Source organism: Mercenaria mercenaria, chromosome 3 (assembly GCF_021730395.1).
Source record: "Mercenaria mercenaria strain notata chromosome 3, MADL_Memer_1, whole genome shotgun sequence".
NCBI lineage: Eukaryota > Metazoa > Mollusca > Bivalvia > Venerida > Veneridae > Mercenaria > Mercenaria mercenaria.
This window is the reverse complement of record NC_069363.1, coordinates 56,734,899-56,755,548: the sequence shown is the minus strand read 5'-3', so window position 1 is coordinate 56,755,548 and position 20,650 is coordinate 56,734,899. Positions and strand designations below refer to the sequence as shown.

General features: G+C 34.8%; 1 long non-coding RNA gene across 1 annotated transcript; it reads right to left on the bottom strand.

The window, feature by feature from the left end:
• Positions 1 to 7,412: 7,412 nt before the first annotated feature.
• LOC123531442 (uncharacterized) lies at positions 7,413 to 10,063 on the bottom strand. Its single transcript, XR_008370244.1, has 2 exons — positions 9,234 to 10,063; positions 7,413 to 8,404 (listed from the first exon to the last, which is right to left on the bottom strand). It is a non-coding gene; the product is annotated as an uncharacterized LOC123531442 (long non-coding RNA).
• Between the last annotated feature and the right edge of the window lie 10,587 nt (positions 10,064 to 20,650).

The window sequence follows — 20,650 nt, the reverse complement described above, 5'->3', positions numbered from 1 at the left end:
TATTTTTTTCACTTTTCCTTTAAGAAGTAAAGAAACATTTTTAAGAAGGAAAAGATGACGCCATATATTGTATAACGTAGACATGTAACACTATTTTGTCTAAGGACATTTCCAAAGTGCATACGACTTTAAAAAATACGCTCATTTCCGAAAGACTTGTACTAGTATACTGTCCTAGCATGAACAGTAATTTGCCTGAAGAAAATCCCGAAATACCATGTTTACGAAATGAAAATGCTCCACTGTGCTAACAAACACTATATTTAAGGTAATTATGTATAGGTAAGAGGTTCTGATAACCGGGCGAAGCCCGGTTATCAGAACGTCTTACCTACTTATTGGCAAATATGTGGGGGTGAAGAAATCTGACCTTCCTAATTAACCATGAAATTGCTGTTGTCAAACAAATTTGTGTCTTCAGAGGAAAGCTGATTGTGAATTCCATCATTTATTTTGTCTGTAATTTGGAGCCAAAACAGATGTGAATGTCTAGCAAAATGACGGACTGTTTTCAGTTTGTTTCAAAGGATTATGTTGAGCAAAGAATTAAAAGAGTCATTTGTTCCCTAGCTAGCTCTTTTAGTGAAATGTTTAATTAAATATTTTCACACTTCATAATATGTCGTATGTCACTGCATTCCTGTAAAGTACACCACAAATAAATGAGTCTGATAAATAAATTGCCTTTATCACTTGATTGTGGTCTTATCATGACCTTCCCAATTAAACCTGTCAGTTAAAAATTATGAAATAAGAACCGGGTTCTTACTGAATTTTTGGGGAAACATGAAGAACGCACCATTAAGAAGCAGTTTGCCAATAAGGGAAGATGGTGTGTCGAATACATTAACCAATTGCTTAATGTCAAATATCGAATCGCTAATGCTAAATGCCAAAAAAATGAGCACTGTTTAGAACTTTATGAGTATTTTGTCACCATAAAATGAAAGAGATTATATGGAACCGTGGTCTGGGTTTGTTAAAAGTTTGAATCGCAGTTCTAAACCTTTAGCTTGAGGTGTAGGTTTCTTCATGTGAGGAAGCAAACTAGCTGGCATACGGAAAGTCGATGGTTTTACCCGGGTTAGCGCCCTTGCCTGGAACAATGGCTTTATGATGCACCTTGCCTCTTCCTCAACTCAAACCTGGAAAACTCTCCGTATGACCTTAATTGTGTCGACGTGACTCTCACCCCCCCCCCCCCCCCCCCCCACACACACACACACCCCACCCCTACCCCCTCCTCTCACACTCACACGAGCGCGCACACACAGACACACACTAGCACACAAAAAAGAAAGAAGAAAACAAATAGAAAAAAAAGGCTAACCACTTACTTCTTGTTGCTTTGTCTTAGTTCCCAGTTTCTAGCAGGAATGTTCTTCCTTATTTCGGGAGAACAGATTCATGTTTTCGTTCCCAGCGCTACACCGGGGCAGCCTAATTTTCTTCGTTCCTGATTTGAGCCAAATCGAAAAGTCCGTCAAGCAGTTCCGGAAAAAAGCTGATTCAAGCCAAAAAATGACCAGGCTGGAACACACCTGGTACCATAGGCCGGCGTGTTACCATCGGACCACTACGCCCGCTTTGCGCACGCACGCACTAGTGGCGTGGTGGGGGGGGGGGGGGGGGGGGGGTGGAGAAACAAATACACTGAAGACTGTGCGAAGATGGGGTATTCTGGATGTGTAGACGCTATGTGTTTGTTTCAGTCTAAGACTGAGGCATTTTTTACCGAGTGAACACTAGATGCAATATTTTCATGAGTGGCATAACAACGACCAAACAGATATGGTGTTCATGAGTGAAGGATATTTGATAAATATCTTTTACAGAGATAGGCAAATTTTCTTTTTTCTTTTATGTTTTTCAATGCTTTTAACCAAATTTTGAATATTTGGTATTTACACTCAGTCCAAATATATTTGATAATTTTAACTGCGGAATTATCAAATATATCTGACACTTGTATTTCTCATTAATTTACAGAACAAATGTAACAAAACCTTTTTTTATTACATATCTAGCGAAGATACCGTGATACCAGCCGGATGTGTTGCAGTCTTCCAATGGGAATTGGGGTTCCCCAAAAATTTCATTGATATGATATCCTGGCTATATCTGTCGTTAATCAAGCATCCAGGCGTATTATTCTAAACTTTATGCCCGCTATCTGCTCTTTTTATCTTCCCTATTTTTCATCTCATTTATCCGGCGTCTAGCTGAAAATAAATAAATCTAACTATTAAGATATGAAAATTACTGGTTTTTTTTCAGCATAGAAAGGTGATTAAATGCGTGTTAAATAGCGTTTATACTTCCGGGCATTTTCTAATTAAAGCGACTCGTTCATACATTTTAGGTGAAATGTTTTCTCTCTCAAAAATCATAAAATGTGGGTAATGTGGCAGTGACCTGAGATACAAACTTTTATTGACATACTCTTTTTGCAAGATATCTTAAGAAATAACCAAAATATTTTGCAGAAGGGAGTGAATCGGTGCAACGCTTTTGAAATAATGTAGAAAATCAACATGCTTCATTTTACCTGTATCTTTTACTTATTTTCACTTTCAGTGTCATAAATACAGTCTATACAAAAACTGGTCAATATGAATACGTTAAAAAATCTCCCCGTACATGGGCGAGTAGCTTTAAAATTATCTACCCGGTCAGTGTGGTTAGTAAGTAATGGTGCAAAGAAATATCTAAAAAAATAATAATAGCTATTCCATTCTGTTTAAGCTTGTTTTGTTGGGTTTAACGTCGCACCGACACAATCATAGGCCATATGGCAACTTTCCAGCGAAGACCCCAGGTGCCTACCCGTGCATTAGTTCATTACGGGCAACTAGGTAAAAGCAACGACCTTCCGCACGAAGAATTCAACGCTCCGAGTGAGGCTCGAACCCTCGTCGGTGAGGAGCAAGTGATTCGAAGTCAGTGACCTTTATCACTCTGCCACGGAGGCTCGATTCTGTATTAATGCTTTAACAGGTTACGCTTTACCGGCATACATATTTTATTGTATATACTTTAATACTTTTGAAGGTCTCATAAAGCCATTTGGTACTAGTATATTTTTTTCATCCCAATTTAATTTTTCTAGATTATGTAAAAGCGTGATCGTTATTTCATATTTATTGCATCATACACATTGCAGTGTCAGGAGTTTATAAAAACTTCGAAGATCGTCATTCTAATGTACATACTTATACCATTTATATCTTAAGGACCGTAACGGGAAAATTTCATTTGCAGAGTAGAATAGGATTTTAGAAATTGTGGGAAATTTTAGGAAATTATCTCCATACTTACTGTTCGGGAATCCAGACAGATTCACTTAAGTGGTAAACCACAATAATGATTGAGCCGCACCATGAGAAAACCAACATAGTGCGTTTGCGACCAGCATGGATCCAGACCAGCCTGCGCATCCGCGCAGTCTGGCCAGGATCCATGCTGTTCGCTTTCAAAGCCTACTGCAATTAGAGAAACCGTTAGCGAACAACATGGATCCTGACCAGACTGCGCGGATGCCACAGGCTGGTCTGGATCCATGCTGGTCGCAAACGCACTACTAGTATGTTGGTTTTCTCATGGTGCGGCTCATATGTTACTTGCACAAATCGCTGTGTTTCCTAAAAACGCAACAACAAAAAGCAAAAACAAAAAGGAACGAAAAAAAAGAGAAATAAAATAAAACAACAACAACAACCAAAAAAAGAAAAGAAAAAGAAAAAACACAATAGTTACCGTTTTTCAATGGCGTCTGAAATGTTGTATAACTTTGTATGCTACCATATCATGCATATATTTGAGAATATATTGCAGTAAAGTCTCCAGTATTTGTTCAAGTTTCCGGAAGCTCTAACGATGTAAACAAACAACATCCAGAACGTGAGTCAAGGGAGCCATATTCACCTCTAGCCTACTGGCGGGATGTGATACTGCTATTGCGACCAGTGCAGCACTGTTCGCTACTCAGTCAGTAAATGTTCAGTGAACACCCCTTCGAATAATAAATGGTATTGCCCAAACAATTGAAATTGAGTGATGGACTTGTCCATTTAAGAAATTTAGCTGGCTAATGGCTTATAAAAGCCATGTGTGCAAATAATCCCATAAATCTTCGGAGATCAAAAGTAGTAATGGGGAAAGACATCCTTTTAAAATTTCAACTAAATGTCTTTGAGATAATCTCTCCAAATGTTTTCATCCCCCCCCCCCCCCCCCCCACCCACAAGATTAGACCGGCCTCCGTTGCAATGGTTGTTCTTCATTAACATGGAAGAACTCCAGCATGTTGTTTCTATATTGACATTTTTATCCCCCCTCACTCCGAATGTGCTATTTTAGAGGCTTAAAATTTACTTATAAAAGGTTTTCAATATTTTTATAAAAGTAACCATGCAGCCAGGGAGCCAGGCTATCCTAAGATATAAGAAGAACATTTGTTTCTCTTATGTAAAAACGCATTTAGCTTGTTTATAAATTATAGAGATTGTTGGATACTTCTTTGTTGAAAAGTTAAAACTATTGGCAAAATATCGGGTGATGACTGTATTAATTTAAGAGGTACACTAACTAAATATGTCTTCGGAAATCCAGCAAAGCTATATTTAGTTTTAATTTTCCGCTATGACGCATTGTTTAATGACTATGAATATATGCAATTCCAACATTATTCAAATAATCAAGTGTTCAAATCGCGAACATTTCAATCAAACACAAAAATGTTGTATGTGATCGGTCCTTACTAAATTTGTCTTGGGAAATCCAGAACAGCTATACTTAGTTTAGTTTTACGCTATGACGCATTGTTTAATGAGTATGAATGAGTGCAATTTTCAACATTATTCAGATATTCAGGTATTCAAATCGCAAACATTTCGGTCAAACAAAAAATGTTGTATGTGATCGGTCCTATTTAAATTTGATCTAAAGTACTTCAGATCCTTTTCTTCGCCCGCTACAGACTGAAACCCGGTTTGAAGACTATAATTTTTATGTATATCTAGAAATTTTCAGATGTTTCAGTGCCATTTCAAAGTGATCTCATTCAGCCAACACGCACTGTTTCAATCGATTTGATCTTGATTCTGAAACAGTTTACATAGGTTTAGGTTTCTCTGGGCTTAGGTTCCAGGCAATCTTAGAGCCAAGGAAGAGACTCATAAGCAAGTTCGCTAGTTGTAACCTGGTGCATTCCTCTTCACCAGATAGCGCAGCGCATTTGGGGCCCACCATGCGTACCGCGAGAACAGTTTTCGGAGGATGTGATGGACATATGCTGCACTCGTGTTCGTCATCAACAGTCAACCATGAGTCTTTCTTAATGATTAATTATGATCTTTGAAACAGCAGACTTTAGTCTTTTGGTATGTGGAGAATCTTTGACCGATTCTGTCCAGATTTGGATTAATAAAAAAGATGATGTGACACGTGCAGGAGCCAGGACCATAGCTGAAAAGTCAGTGTCACACTTAGAAATCAAATAGTCTGGATAAAACTTTTTTATGTGATAAACTGGCGTTCAAAAAAATGACCCTAACAAGACAATATATCGATCTCTAGATCATAGGTCAAGGAGTTTAGATCATTATTCTGTCCAATCGAAATGTGTTTTTATATGGAGCACAAACAATAACTTGAAAAAGGTTGTGCATTACCCAAATGTTTTTCAATAATAAAATATCAGGTTTTATTTTTTTAAAACGTGGACAAATGTGGCTGGTGTATATACACTAAAATTTTCAGTATTTTGCGTATCTGAGTACATTCTATATATAATATTGTTCATTGAAATAGAACCCATGATTTTTATGCAGCCGTAATTCATGTGAATGCAGTGTTCCCAGAACGTATGCTACTATATCAATGTCACACGCGTTTGAGTGTGTCAGAATAAATTGTGAACTTAAGATTTTCAAGTGTTTACAATGCTTTGCTTGTGATATCACGGTGAGGATGCGTACACCGGATATTGCCATTAAGTGATAAGGTATTTTCCGAAAACGTGATTATTTTTCGTCAACAAGGTAAGTAAAACCCCGATTTACTATTGTATTATACTACTACAGAAGAAAAGAGCATTACTTTTCATAACTAGATACTGTGTATATGCTCTTACAAGCTTAAAATGAATGAATCATAAGTAGAAATGCTAAAATTTGTGATAAAATGACAAGTTTATCATTTGATAAATGCATGCCGTAAACACATTTGTCCCGATACCATAACCTATTTGCATTGTGGGGAAAATCTGAATCGTACGATTTATTTAGTTACATACAAAGAAAAAATGTGCAAAATTTCAGCTTTGTACATGTTCAAATCACGGAGAAATCGGTGATAAATGATCGTCGATGGTGTACTGTGTATTGAGTTTTCAAAGTAATATTTGTACTGTGTATTGCAGTTTGGTGTACTGAGTATTGATATTGAAATACGTGCATATTTTCAGCATTTATGGTCATGAGATAGACAAAGCATGTAATTCCATTGACCCAAATGATGGAATTTCTTTTTCTGTTTGCAGATGGCATTAGACTTCACAGCGAAAATAACAAGCACCAGTTTGAACACTGATATTACAACTTACAATTACAGTGGGATGCCAATAGTCACTCCGAGAAACTGTCTAAAGACTAGCCATTGCCGATAAAAGGCCCAGCCACAAGTTCAGCCGTGAAGTTTTATAATAATGTAACACAAGACATGATGACGATAAGAGTGGAAAAGGTCTCTCCTTATAAGAAGAGCAAACATGAAAATATGTTATCCTTTTGCCTTCATACTATAAAGAGACATAAGCCTTGGTCAATAGACGACCTTTATCGATTATGGTGTCAATAGTTCAAAGGTCAAGGTCGTAGGGGCTTTGAACTTTTAAAGTGGTTTCTTTTCAATAACCTTAGACTCATTTGACGTAGAACCCTCGAAATAGTTTCACTTGAAATTTTCTCAGAGCTATTTTTATTGCTTTAAATGCATTGTTCTAAAAGGTAATTAGCTCACCACTTGCTTCATACGAAACAAAATGGGTGCCATATGCAATGAGCAATTTGTTTTAGAAGTAGGAGGAAACAGTGCCATGTGTTATTTTTGCACACTTCATTTGCAAGATATATGTCATTTCTATGCAAACAGTTCGTTATCATTGTTACGTGATCAGTTTCCCTGTTAACCAAAATAGTATATTTGTTGTCAAGGTCAACTTCGAATTATAACAAACGATCGGGAACTGACTTGATGATCATTCCGATTTGTTTTTCATGTATTCAAACTGTTGAATGTAAAATGTTAATGATCTTTGGTTTAAACATATTTATTCCCAACAATATACATAACTATATTTATATACTAACATTACAAGTACAGTTGGTGGAAAGGATTAGAAAGAAAGTGTGTCTAGGTTTCAAGTTTGTTTAATAAATATTTCAATGTACATGACTATTTGTTCTTTATCAAAGTAAACCATGGCTTTTACAATATTGCTTGTCAAATAATGTTTGGTAAAATAAATCTGTCACAACAGAACCTATTTCAGTATCAATGCCCAGTCTTATGTGGAAGTAATGTACACTCATCACATTTATGCAGTTACTAGCTACTTCTTTTAATGTCAATAAGTATTTGTCTGTTTGCTTTTCTCTTCCCTCTTAATTTAGCGGCAGAAATGCTGTCTCTGTTATGCAAGCAGTTGTATAATTGTAATTTCACTGGAAGAGTTATAAGCCTGCTCTTCAAAACAACTTGCAGTCTTCACTATACCTCATATTAACCAAGTTGTCGATAAAAAGATTTTGCGACGTCAAAAAATATAGGAAACTATAAAATCAGTTAAAGAAAACGTTTCTTGGCAAACAAACTGATTAAAGGCTATTTATTCATTCATCTATTTTGTCTCATTCTTTCATAGACTGTGTAAAAATACTGTCCGAAAACCTTGTCTGTCCATGGAAATTGCACTCTGTGTAACATTGAAAGTTCCATGTACACCGCCGTGAATGTGTCTCTAGATTATATTTTTGTACTGGTAGCATTGTGTAAATATTGAGCTAGATGGCGTGGTAGGTAGCCTACATTTCCACTACAGTCAGTGAACAGGCTCCTCACTATTTGCCCAAATCAAAGGTTTCTTTCTGTTGCAAGTTGGTCCCTTTTGTAATCGGGTTCCTTTTTAAAACATGTATGTTAATATTTTCTGAATCAACAGTATTTTTTCTGCTTTTTTTTCGCTGCATATGTCTGGTGCTATCTTGTAATTTACTTTTTTGCGGTTTTGGTCGTTAGCATACGAATATATTCTCGTCATTTGGGTGGTGTTCAACAAAATGACATAGAAAGTCCTTAAATTCGTTCGTCGAGCCAGTCATAAACACACATACACAAGTTGAATCTGCAACGAAAAAAAATCACAATATAGTATTTATTAGTAGGACCGGGCTTTCTGCAAGATATTGAGAGTAAAGCTAAGTGGCATACCAATACAAAATTTTAAAAGATACCTTTAACTGTTTTTGAGATAATTCATTTAATATCAACTTAAACAATGCTCATTGAAAGAATAGAATATATCTATACATTTACAACTGGTAAGCATAACAAAATAACAAAAAATATTGCCCACTGTTGCACTACAGTATGGTGTAGACTGTGAGTTACGTTTAGAGCTTATTACATGAATTACAACAGAGTAAACGCTATAAATATCAATGTAAAACATCACGTATCTTCAGGGCTAAAGAAATTACTGTTTTGTACCTTGAAAAGGAAATGATAATGTACATTTTGTAAGATTCATTCTAAAAAATCAGCGATAATGTAAACAATACACAGTACAGTAAAATGTGATACAGGTCAATACACAGTACATATATTTGCAATACACAGTACACCAACGACGCTCATTTATCATCGATTTCTCTGTCATTTGAACATTTACAAAGCTGAAATTTTGCACATGTTTTCTTTGTATGTAACTAAATAAATCATACGATTCAGAATTTTTATCATAAGACAAAAAGTGACGATATCGGGAGAAATGTGTCCCCGACCTGCATTTATCAGATGATAAAGTTGCCATTTTATCACAAATTTTAGCGTTCCTTCATAAGATTGGCTCATTTTACGCTTGTGAGAGCATATACACAGAATCTAGTTATTAAAAGTAATGCTCTTTTCTTCCATAACAGTATAATATAATAGTAAATAGGTGTTTTACTTACCTAGTTGACGAAAAATAAACACGTTTTCGAAAAATACCTTATCACTAAATGGCAATATCCGGTGTACGCATCCTCACCGTGGATATACTTATTCTATTATACCGAAAATACATAGAGATTGCAAAATGATTACTGGAAAACCTGATATCTATTTTTAGACATGTGGGAATTTTGGGATGTAATATTATCATGTTACCTAGCTACTATTAATATTTTCTAACGGAAATATTATCTATTTTAGACGTGTGTGTAATTTTCAAGCGTGTAACATCATGATGTTACATGGCTAACAATAAGAATTTTTAAGCTCTGCGGAATTTTTGAAAATGCAAGTGAGTTATAATCATATATTTAGCTAACTGTGCACTAATTTCTCAATAGCAGATTTGACGCAGAATCAGATGCAAGAGAGTAGTCCGCTATATAGTAGTCCGCTGTATGTATCTTTCCGCAGAATTATATAGCCAATAGATCTAGTTGGTAAAAAACTTGTCATACTTGCACGTATTTTTTCGAGTAAAAATTACAGAAATTATTGACAAAAATTATATGAATCATATTCAGGTTTTTGAAACGTAATGTCAGTATTTGTTGAAACACAGGGTTCTGAAATTCTATTCATAACCCACCACAAGTCGATAAGACACATATGGTACTCTTAACATGTTGCAGCGCGAACATTGTTTTTCACGTTTCCTGAAAAATTGATAGAAACAAGTATGCCAGTTTATGAATGTAAAGTAGTAGTGTGATTATGTTTGCAATTAGTCACCACTATATTCCTATTTGTAAGAATTAAGACGTGTATGTATTTAATTTTAAGATATCCAGCTCCCTAGCAGAGGCCCGGTGGTTATGTTCGTCATTGCCTGAAATAATATATATATATATATATATATATATATATATATATATATATATATATATATATATATATATATATATATATATATATATATATATATATATATATACGGTCGGGCGACTAAGGCGTCTTCCTCCACGATTTAAGCTAGAAAGTCGCCTTTGTTTGTCTATGTGACATAAACAAACAAAAACACATCAGATATATTTTTCAAATAAGAAGGTATTACAAGTCCGCCGAAAGAAATAAAGAACTCTAACCTACGTACTTCGTCTTGGGCAGTTCGTTCTGAGTAGTGATTAGCAGTTCATTTTCAAGAGTGTGCTTTATCTAAAGTGGCATTAGTTCATTTATGACAGTGTTCTTTATTTAAAGTGGCATTAGTTCATTTATGATAGTGTTCTTTATTTAAAGTGGCATTAATTCATTTATGACAGTGTTCTTCATTTAAAGTGGCATAAGTTCATTTATGACAGTGTTCTTCATTTAAAGTGGCATTAGTTCATTTATGATAGTGTTCTTTATTTAAAGTGGCACGGGCAGTTCATTTTGAATAGTGTAAATGTACTAATTTTAAAGTGGCATTAGCAGTTCATTTTGAATAGTATATTTTATCTAAAGTGGCATTAGCAAATCATTTCGAATAGTGACATTAGCAGTTCATTTTGAATTGTGTACTTTATCTAAAGTGGCATTAGCAAATCATTTCGAATAGTGACATTAGCAGTTCATTTTGAATTGTGTACTTTATCTAAAGTGGCATTAGCAAATCATTTCGAATAGTGACATTAGCAGTTCATTTTGAATTGTGTACTTTATCTAAAGTGACATTAGCAAATCATTTCGAATAGTGGCATGAGCAGTTCATTTTGAATAGTGTACTTTATCTAAAGTGGCATCAGCAAATCATTTCGAATTGTGACATTAGCAGTTCATTTTGAATAGTGTACTTTATCTAAAGTGGCATGAGCAAGTCATTTCGAATAGTGACATTAGCAGTTCATTTTGAATTATGTGACATTAGCAAATCATTTTGAAAACTCATTATTATAATCGCTTTAAGTTCGAAATAATGATGGGGAAAACTATTTCAGATGGAACAAGATGATTCCAGCACCGCTTCAAAACTCTCATGCACAGTATACAAGATGGGTAAATTTCTTACCTTGTTAAGAAAGTGTTATTAAGGTAGTGGCCGGCAATTTCCGAATACACAATCTCCGTATGCGATTGCGGTACCATTCAGCTTAATTTACAGAAAGTTCAAGCATACGGAAAAAACGGAAATAGCCGGTTTTCATTATGGGTACAGTACCTTATATGGCTTAGATATCATTTCACTACTACCCGGTACCAACTGGCAAAAAAAGTCTTCTTTTTTTCAAACTTCACTTTCGTTATGATTTCGTAGAGAAGTTCACCTTTTAGTGACTGAACTACTCGTGTCAGACCAACTGGGCGTTATTTCTACATTTCTGTACTTTTTTGTCTGTAATCTGTCTACACTTTCTGCTCCCTATCACATGGAAAGAATATAGATATACTTAATTAACACACAGACGAACGAGTTATTTTAGCACAATGTTTACATTCCCACAAATCATCGCTAGATAAAATCTTTACGCCACTTGCTTTGAATTTCTTTGTGAAGATATGATACTTAGTGCAGCTGATTATTTATGTAATAGCTTTTGTTCTTAAACCTGATAGTGTTAATCATTATACTGCAATGAATCAGAATGCGGACGTGATCATTAAACATGTTTACAACTCGTTTGTGTATTTTTCTTTCATAAAATTTAGTTATTAGAAGGGCACATGTAAATATAAGATCGATTTGTAAACAGTATAGGAATGATACCTTACTATGTCTGATGTTTTCTCCGCTCACACCTCTGCCGACGGCACATACATGAAAAACGCACCAGCTCCCCTCTCCTTTTTTATAGAGATTTATCTGCACAAAAATAGATTGATCTCCGATTAATGAATCATTATCACATGACCAAAATTGGTCACCGTGGATCAGATTCAATGAAATACTTCCGGTATTTCACCGGTAGCTGGTCAACTTTTAAGGGGACGTATACTTTGAAATTAGAAAAAAGTGGGTGGGGTATTATAAAATTTACCTGCAAAAAAGTACAAGGTTTTGGTAAATGAAATGAATACTGTTTCAACTGTTATAAGTACACAAAGGATTGCTCACTAAAATAAAAATGAGAAAAACTGAAACAAGAAAGTTATTGTTGAATTACGCAAGACTTCTTGTGTACATTCAAAGTCAACAATTAAGATTTTTTGGTGCGAAAATAATAGTGCTTCACTTTGTCTAAACATTTATCAATGTCCTACAGATTCTAATTTAAAGAAAGAATGTGAAATAAGTTCACTGTCTTGCTTTTCATTTCGCATATGTGAGCTAAAACAAATTATTTAGTTTGTTTACAAAGTAGTGCATAAGAAAAGATACGGTGGTCAAGGAATGCCACATTACAAAACTAAAAGAGTATATTCCCCTTAATACATTAAACATTTATCGTTACAGAAGTCTAGTGGCTTACAATAAAGGCCTAGAAATGTTGCCATTATTAATTTTTAACTTGGTATTCATGAACTACAATGCACTTAAATATCAAAACACATTCAACAAACTTTTGAAAATGTATTGTCTTAAAAATCCCTAAAATAAGGTATGAAATTTGGTTGAGAGGTCCAATCAATGTGTATATGTGCAAAAGCAACATTCTAATCTTGTTCACAAAAGTTACTAATAAACAGTAGGAATGTCAATGATCAAAACTGGACGAATATACAGTTATCCTCACTTTAATGTCAATTATAATTTGTCCTTGAATTCTCCACCATACTTTTCATAACTCTGTTTGCACGAGTTGCACGAGAATGCTGTCATTCACGTAAAAAAACGGGGTCAAATAAGTTGTAAATGCAGTATCATCTAAACGTAATTAATGGATTATGCAGTTCAAGATAAACTTTATCTCATATCGTAACGAACATGTATAATATTGTAACAGCAATTTTACTTACACTGATTTAAGTAGCAGTCGGTTTATAAGTGACTTTATTGATTCATTTTGTGTTTTGTTATTGTTGTCAAAAAGTATAACGGAAGTGCCTCACAACTGAAGCGGAAACCAGTTTGATGCGCAAAGTAGTCCACTGTAAGTAATATTATTTGACAAATGTCCACAGAAATTAATAATTTTCTAATATTAAAGACGAATATCTGAATAGGATTCATTATTTGATAAGAAATTATAATCATCGACATGTTTTTTTAAAAATCGTACACGTGCTGACACCTAAGTTGTCTCCCGTTGTTTATTAGAGTTACCTTTCGTCCGGCGCAGTAATACATTTGCAGTGAATCGCCGAGAAGTCGTGGGAAAATTAAAAACCATGTAAACAAACTAAAATTAACTACCTTTTCAAGATGAATTTCAAGTGATCGACATTATGCATTTAACCCGCCTGACCTGTGTAGCATCTTAGATATCTGTTCTAAGGTATTCATTGTGTAGAATGTCATGTTATGCCCTTGCAATGCTAATCCCACCTGACTTTTTTGTTTACATTTTTTATCAATGAGAAATATGGCGTCCATCCCGAGACGAACAGACGTGGCGTTAAATTTTTACATGTTTAAGCAAACCTGGTGTGTTAGAAAGAAAATCTCATCCCTTCAACATTATTTGGAATACTGTTATTGTAAAAAACCTGTATTTTCCTTATACAAAAGCTTAATATTTTGTGTTGAATGTACTTTCACAAAGACCTCTGTTTTCCTATTACATTCATAGTACCACATCCTTATCCACAAAATACTGAATATTACAGGTGTCCATCAGTATTATATCAGTTTAGGAATATGTTTTTTATTTTCCCACCATCGATTTCTTGAATATGCACCCCTTCCGCATTGCTGTATGAACTGTGAATGTAGCAATATGCGTCCCCTTAATAATTTTATATATTTAAAATTATAAGCACGTGAGGAAAACATGTATTTATAGCTTATGACGATGTCAGAGTGACCATGTCCGCCCATATCGTGGCGTTTTGTCAGCAAATTATATGTCTACAAATACTTTCATTATTGTTTTATATGAGCCGCGCCATGAGAAAACCAACATAGTGGGTATGCGACCAGCATGGATCCAGACCAGCCTGCGCATCCGCGCGCAGTCTGGTCAGGCTCCATGCTGTTCGCTTTTAAAGCCTATTGGGATTGGAGAAACTGTTAGCGAACAGCATGGATCCTGACCAGACTGCGCGGATGCGCAGGCTGGTCTGGATTCATGCTGGTCGCAAAGCCACTATGTTGGTTTTCTCATGGCATGGCTCATATCTTATTCAATGCTTATATCGGTATTGGGCAAATACAGCATTCTGTAAAATTTCAAAGGTCATATCTCTTAAATCAGGAAAGGTACTCTAACGCGCTGATAATATGCCCAAATTCACTTCATATAATGACGCATTTCTGTTGGTTTAGGCCAGTTTCCTTGAATACTGGGGAAAAAATTATCTGGACAAGGCTTATATTACTATTGCACAATATGCAGAATTTTGTAAAATTTCAAAGGGGCATAACTCTTGAATCAGGCATGAAACATTTATGTTCTTTAATAGGCACACGGTAACTTCAAAGTGATACATTTGTATACATTTTGACCAGATCCGTTAAAAACTATAGGAGGAGTTAACCGGCTAATATCAGTATTACACAAAATATACACCAGTCTGTAAAATTTCAAGGGCCATAACTCTGAAATTTGGCATTTTCATTCATGTCCTGACACTATATCTAAGTTCATTTCATATAATTATAGTGATACTTATTTGTAAATCTGGGTAGGCTTATACCGGTATTGCACACTATACAGATTTTTCGTAAAATTTCAAAGGGCGATAACTCCTAAACCAGGCAAAGTACATTCATTTCCTAATAATATGAGCAAGATCACTTAAAAGTAGTACATTGTAAGTCTGCGTCAAATCCCTTGAACACTGAAGTTCCAGAAAAAGTCGGGAAGGACGGTCGGACAAACGGACAGAAGGACAAGGCGGCATCTTTATCCTACCATCCCATGACACTTTTTCAATGTGTGTACTCTATCTTAAACTTGTGAACACCACATTTTACAGGCACTCGTAGCAAAAGATGTCTCATGGATACTTTTTAATGAAAGGAAAATGATAAAGCTCTTTCAAGAGAGCATTTTTGCAATTATTTTTGATGGTATTATGATCTTCTTTTATTGTGGCCTTGTGGATTACAATTAATGTCAAAAAGTTGCTGCTTCAAAGCACGAGTAACGGGTGGAATAGAACTGTTATTCTTTGATAAAACTGAAAAAAAAGTTATGAATTGAAAGTATGGTCTAAGTTAGCTTTTGAATTATAAGTACAACACAATATGCACACAATTCACTTCTTTCGGTGCACTTCAAATAAGCTTGTTCATCAATTAGAAATACACTGCTAGTTACTTTTCGTATATCTTTACAAAAAAACTTTAAATAGATTAGATTAAAATTAAGATTTACATCTTTTTTTAACATATATTTCAGGCATCTTATTTATGTGACAACAGCACAGGTTGGACACATGTAAATATATTTGCAATTTTAGCTTCAACATTATATATTCCCGTTCTATTTTTATTAAGTTGTATATCTAAAAAGTTGCTGCTGTTGTTGTGGTTGTAAAAGCTGTGTACGACATTTTATCTGTGTCATTTCAATAGTTTTATTTCAGATCTATATTATTTTTCAAAAATGATATTGCAATATATCAGTTATTAAGCCATAACCTGAAATAAAATATGAAAAACACGCTAGCATATGGATTTTATGTCAGTTATTGTGGATATCTATAAATCTACAGAAACCCGAGAGTTAATTTGAGAGCGAAAATCCATCAGGTATTGTGTAAACTCAACCAAATGAACAAACTATAGCAAAATAAACTTGAGTAAACCCCACTAAATCGTTCCTCACTATTCCTTTCAATGGCAGTTGGCGGCCATTTTGAATTTTTTAAAGTTAATTTTTTCTCCAAAGCTGACAAGATGTCATACAGTGTATTCCTAAAGAAAGGAGACTCCAAGAGCTGTCGGAGGACAGCAACGCCGAAACTATTCAACAGCCTTGTCACTCATCGAAATGAAAGTTAACTGAATAAAGATAAAAGTCGAAAAAAGGGGCATAATTTTGTTAAAAAAAAGGGAGTTATGGAATCTGTGCAGTGGCAGTGGATGTCAGATCATCACATTAGACAGTGGAGTGAAGTTTCAATCCATTCCCATTAATAGGTACTAAGATACCAGCTTACATACGAAATCTTAACCAAAAATTGCTAAGCCGAAATAGGGGCATATTTTTTTTTATTGCAAAGCAGAGTTATGGAACCTATGCACTGCAAATCGGTTTATCACAGTGAATAATTGTGTGAAGTTTCAATCCATTCCCACAAGTGGTTACTGAGAAAAACAGCTTACATACAAAACTTCACCATATCGGGACGCCGACGAATGGGCGCGTGCAATAGCTGTACGTATTCTTCGTAAAAATAGTCCAGCTAAAAATACCTGGTATATTCTGAATTTCAAAGTCCAGCTTAAGTTCTACCCTTCTTTAAATGAAACCCTATTTTATTAATTTTTTCGTCTAAACATGTTACATCTGTAATGTTGTTGAACCTTTTTGAAAAACATATTGCTGTATTACGTACGTAACAACACAGTCACATAAAACACGTCGCTAGAATGCATATTATTCCCATGCCTACAGAAGTCTTTCCTTCGAAATTGTGATAAAAATAGGAAAGAATAATTGTTATTACACAAAATAATTGTCCGAAAATATGTAAATTTATGTTCTCTTATGAAATAAATTGTTTTAATTTTGGTGGGTATCGTCCTGTCTAACATAACGCCTCACTGCTAATCCGCACCTGTATTTGTATTTATAGTCGTATCAGTTCAAATACTAGTCTGACAAGTTTTAATCCCACGGGATTTTCATGGGCAAATTTAGTGCAGTGACAAGTACATTCTTTATCGGAAATCCGTAGAGGACAGATCGTTTACAAAAATTTAAAGAAGATTACGACGGAAAACTGCAGCTCTACTGTTTTGAGAATTCACAATTGAGATGAGTATACATTATATATTTTCTTTAGATGTCTGCGCTTATAATTTTGATTGCTGAACTTTCTGTTTATACGGCATTTGAATATGTCCTCTGGAAAGTAATGGAGACACGTGTTCATCGTACAATCAGCAAGATATTGGTTATTTGGTTTTATTCAATCACTGAGTGAATCAGTCTGAAGTGAATTTTAGTTATAAAAAAAATAAATAAATAAATTAACAGGCCCATAGTGAGCTGACAAACACTCACAGGTAAAACATGGGTGTGGTCGAGCGTTTTTTTTGTTTGCATGTACATGCGCAAAATTGCAGTACGTTTATTTCCCTATACATTATTCTCGGTCATATTATTTAGGGATTTTAAATCATATGTACAATACGCATGTACTGGTTTCACCGAGGTGTATTGAGGTTTATGCTTTTCTAACGTACATTGTTGCGGAAATATTTTGTAACATGATTTAGTATCGCTGGGATTAATCAAAGAATTTTGCTTTGTAGCCTACATAATTTAAAAAAAAAAATAAAAAAAAATTACAAACTATTATGTCATTTAAAATCAACAGAAATATACATTTGGTTGTTCCTTACCAATTGTCAAAATTATACTTTAAATATCTTGCTTCAAATGATAAAAAGCATGCTGCATAGTCTATTTACAGCTTAACAGATCCGTGAGAAGGAGCGACTACATTAATGGGTTCCATGCCGTTTTCAACAGTATTTCAGTAGATGGTTTGGAGTGTTCGTAGAGACTGCATGGAAAATTGGTATGTAATAAGACGCAGTTCTAGCCTGTACGTTTTGTGCGAATAATCCATTACGTCGCAATTGTAAACCAGCATTAACACGGTCAATCTCTGGTATAAGGGGCTGCAGAAAACAAATGTCGTCAACCGGCTATTCTCCCAATGTCTTTAGTTTAGCTTAGGAGCGGCGGGGCCCAGGGTTTCGGGATCGGCGCTTTTGGGCACCTTTGTGTGAAAGGTAACTTCTGTACCTGGTTAATTTATTAAATCCGATTATCTAGGTCCGTTGCATGCATTACTTAACTGCCTGCATGTAATAGATAAGTAATAAAATGCTTGATATGGAAAACGAAATAATCAAGAAATATCGAAAATAGGTGTTAAAACAGAATGAATCAATTATGAGAAAAATGTTAATGTTAAATATAAAAATTTAAATAATAACAATAATGATATGAATAAAAATTTCAAAAATATGAATGCAAAGAAGAGTCACAGGAACGGTTCAAGCATATTCTGTTTAGACGTAACAAGTCAGGGGCAGTGGACTCTTCTAATTAAAAGTCTTATGGCTATTGGTTTCCTATTCGTCAGCCCGTCCGTCCGTTCGCCTGATGTTCGTTCAAAATAAATAGTAATACATTTTTGACTGAACCTTAGCAAAAGGTTTCATGATGCCCCTTTGCTTTTAGTAATCGAATATTGGTTTAATGTACATGTACCTGAATGCATTGTAAATTTAAGATATACAATTTGTAAAATAGCAGCGAGTTCTGATTTTGTTACCCTTAAAATTAAAGGTACATAGCAAAAGGCATTTTAGCTCTAGACCTTTAACTGTTTTTCAATGACCTGCTGTACCTATTGAGTAAACGTGTATTCACTGCATACCTCGTTTTGGCGAATTTTATTTGCATAAAATGTTGAGTGGCCCTCATACACGAAAAGTGCATTTCGGTATGGCATATTGTAAATCTTTTAGTACTAAAATCTAAAATGCATTACATTCGTTGAAATCTATAGTTATCATTTTAATCATAGTGATCGGTTGAGAGCATCTTTGCCTCGTTTCTCATTAGTGCGAAGTACTAGAACCTAAAATTTTTCCTATTAGGTTGGTTGTCTGCGCTTATTTTCATAGTTTTTCTGCCCCTTCGCGCGGGCTATGTTGCTTCCAGGCATTTAGCTGGAGTTTTGTCTTTCATTTTTCTCATCTTTTCATATATACCATGCTATATTTTTTACAATATGCCATAATTTTCATTTGAAAATTTACAATAAAGTCACGGCCTTTCCACATAAGTTTGTTTTTTTTTTGCTATATTATTTGGGTTTACATTCACTTTTGTCTTGAACCGATGAACTCCCTTATGCAGCCAGACCCGTACTGTAGAAAGCCTCCAAAAATATAACCTGCTTACTTGGTCACACGTCACTTGTTTTGGGAGAAAATATATTGTTTTCAAAAAATACGGGCATTTTCAGTCCCCAAGGGAGGTTCTGCAGCCGGGTTTGACTGTTATATATATATAATACCCTAACACCACCAAAAAATTTAAAGTAAATTTATGTTCTCTTATGAAATAAATTGTTTTAATTTTGGTGGGTATCGTCCTGTCTAACATAAGCCTCACTGCTAATCCGCACCTGTATTGTATTTTAGTCCGTATCAGTTCAAATACTAGTTGAAAAGTTTTAATCCCACGGGATTTTCATGGGCAAATTTAGTGCAGTGACAAGTACATTCTTATCGAAAATCCGTAGAGGACAGATCGTTTACAAAAATTCCCTCCCACCCTTCCATTACATTAACTTTGTTGTTTTTTTAACTATTCTGGCCGTCAAGTTTAATCTGTTTCAGGGTCACAATGGTGAATCATACTGCTGAACCCCTGCCATAAATGTACTGCTGCACCAAACAGTCACGCCGCTTCTGTAATCTATGGTATATTAGATAACAAACTCTTTTCAGTGTGTGTGTATAAACTCAATTTTGCTAGTATGCTTCTGTTGGTACATTTAATCATTTAGGAACAATACGGTTGAATGAAACCGGCTTGATTTTTTAACTGCATGTTTTCATTTATAAACATTCCCAATGTTACATCTTTTTCTTTTTGGTACTTTGTTTGTTGTTTTTGTTAAATTTGGTTTGAATTTAAGCTGAAGATATCATGAAATTTTTTGCGGGTTTTAGTAACAAAGCGATGCATGCAGGTTCGACAAATTCTGGGTTTTATTTGCAGAAAATGAGGAGATGGTCTTTATGTCATTTATTCTGTAAAAAAAAAAAAAAAAAAAAAAAATAATTGAATATTTTTGTAGGACATCGTTTTTGTACATCGATTTATAATTCGATCACAGTCATGAACATTACCCGTTTTTCGTGTTGTTTTTGTTCTGTTTGGCACAGTTATTTTATCTATAGAAACATTGATGATAGTAAATACTCGGAAAGCAGGGGGTGGAGGAAACCTTTTTTTCTGGTCAGAGCCTGGATTCTCCCTACCTCCCCCTCTTATATAAAATATCATAAAAAATGAAGAGTTAGGGTTGGGGGAGCCGGTCGCGCATACGATTAACCTGTCTTTTCTGGGGAGTTTTTGGATGAAAATTAAACAAA